The sequence below is a fragment of the Propithecus coquereli genome, unplaced genomic scaffold (genome assembly GCF_000956105.1).
Source record: "Propithecus coquereli isolate 6110/MARCELLA unplaced genomic scaffold, Pcoq_1.0 Scaffold314, whole genome shotgun sequence".
NCBI lineage: Eukaryota > Metazoa > Chordata > Mammalia > Primates > Indriidae > Propithecus > Propithecus coquereli.
This window is the reverse complement of record NW_012148775.1, coordinates 1,849,217-1,851,344: the sequence shown is the minus strand read 5'-3', so window position 1 is coordinate 1,851,344 and position 2,128 is coordinate 1,849,217. Positions and strand designations below refer to the sequence as shown.

The 2,128-nt window shown below is 38.1% G+C and overlaps 1 protein-coding gene across 1 annotated transcript in view; it reads left to right on the top strand.

Annotated features, from left to right (window-relative positions):
- The window catches only part of CIT (citron rho-interacting serine/threonine kinase), a 201,664-nt gene that overhangs the window by 161,151 nt on the left and 38,385 nt on the right, over window positions 1-2,128 (top strand). The gene's annotated exons all lie outside the window — the stretch shown is intronic.

The window sequence follows — 2,128 nt, the reverse complement described above, 5'->3', positions numbered from 1 at the left end:
TGAGCTTCTTCCACTTTTTTGCCATATAAATAACACTGGGATGAACATGAGTCTTTATGGACATCCGTGATTATTTTCTTACCAGATATTCATAGAAACAGAATTATTGGATTCAAGGCTGGAGCTTTCCACTCAGGAACACTCCTGAGTTCCCTGAAATGGGTTACCATTTTATTTTTTTTTAAAGCATAAAAAAAGTAAATTTATTGTTTAGAGGTAAGTGAATCCTTTTAGGTTTAACTTAAAGAATATTCAGTAACAAAGTCCTTCCTATGCTTTAAAGCTCCGGACATTCCAATACCATTTTTTCTTGATCTTCTCTTAATGAGGATGAATTTCTCTTTTCTATATCTCTCGTCAAACTTATCATCTGACAAAGCAGTCATTATTTGTGTACGTGTCTAGTTACGGGCCTTTCTGACTTGATGTAAGGTTTTCGAGAGGGCTTTTCCATCCTTTCATCCTGAAAGCTGTCATGCTGGATAGGTAGCAAGCATTCAGCATATGATTATTGAATTAAATTCGGCCAAAGCATGTTAGATGGATAAATTCTTGAGCAGTCATCCTCTTAGAACTTGTCACAGCTATATTTATGACCCATCCCTTAGAAATAATTGCTATCCTCATGTAGTAACCCATGGAAGACTTACCAATGACACGGACTTTTGTGTTTTTTTAAAAAAAACCTTTATGTTCTGACCTTTAGAACTTGATTTATTCTTTATACGTGAGGATTTGTGGGCATTTATAAAAGTTGTTAGCATCTAAGATTTCTAAATGTGGCATCCTGGCCAACTTTTCCAAACGTCTAGCTCAATGACCTAGAGAAGAAGCACGCCATGCTAGAAATGAACGCACGAAGCTTACAGCAGAAACTAGAGACCGAACGAGAGCTCAAACAAAGGCTTCTGGAAGAGGTGAGTGTGAAACACCTGGGAAATAGGGCCAGGTGGAATTTTGAAAGTGAAAATTTGTCATGTTCAGGCGGTCATACCCAAATTAGACATTCAAATTTTGAAATTGGGGTTTTCGTGGAAGAGTAGGGTGGTCATGTAATTCTTTCTCGAAGGTATTTAGCGCATTGAAAGAATATGTTGTGAAGGCCATAGGGCCTCCCTTTCATTTGTGTCCTATGTGGTGCTTAATAGAGTGTCAAGCACATGGTAAGTATGTGCCAAATAGAGGTTTATTAAATACGTGGATGAATGATTGTTGAGTTAAATTGTTCTTTAGAGTTAATATGCAAAGTATATTAAGTTTCGTGTTGACAGGACATCCATGCAAATTAGCTTTCTGCACAGGATGGAGATTTGATCAGATTATGCTGAGTACCAAATTTCATGAAGATTTTTGAATAGTTAATTCGATTAAAAAAATGTGGCCTGCTTTTGTGACACAACAAGCTCAAACGGATCTCCTAAACCCATCCCTTATGTTATTGCTGGTCCCTTTTCACAGACTCAGAAAATTGCTGCATAAATTGATGACTACTTTCACTCCCAACCACAGCCCTGCATGTTGAATCACTAATGATTCTGCTTTGTTCATTAGAATTGACCTACAAAGACAAAAGTACTTTGTAAAGATATTTAATGAAACTTGGACTGCAAAGAGTATTCTCTTTAACCCCTAGTGAGCCTGACAGTTCAATTAACCAGAATTCCCTGTTCTGGTTAATTGAGGCTTTGTTATGTGACACCCATAGCTCCTGATGCACTCTGCTGATAGAAATGCCGTTGCTATGCTATTAAGTTTGAAAAGTATAGGAAAATTTTTGCAGGTGAGTATGAAGTATTTTATATAATGATACTTTTAAAAATATGGGTGGGAAGTTGAGAAAGTTCTGGAGGTGGATGATGGTGATGGTTGCACAACAATATGAATGTACTTAATGCCACTGAACTATACGCTTAAAAATGGTTAAAATGGGCCAGGTGCAGTGACTCGTGCCTGTAATCCTAGCACTTTGGGAGGCTGAGGTGGGAGGATTGCTTGAGGCTAGGAGTGTGAGACCAGCCTGAGCAACATAGCAAGACTCTGTCTCTACAAAAAGTTTAAAAAAAATTTTAGCTGGATGTTGTGGTACATGCCTATTGGCCCAGTACTTGGGAGGCTGAGGCAGGAGGAT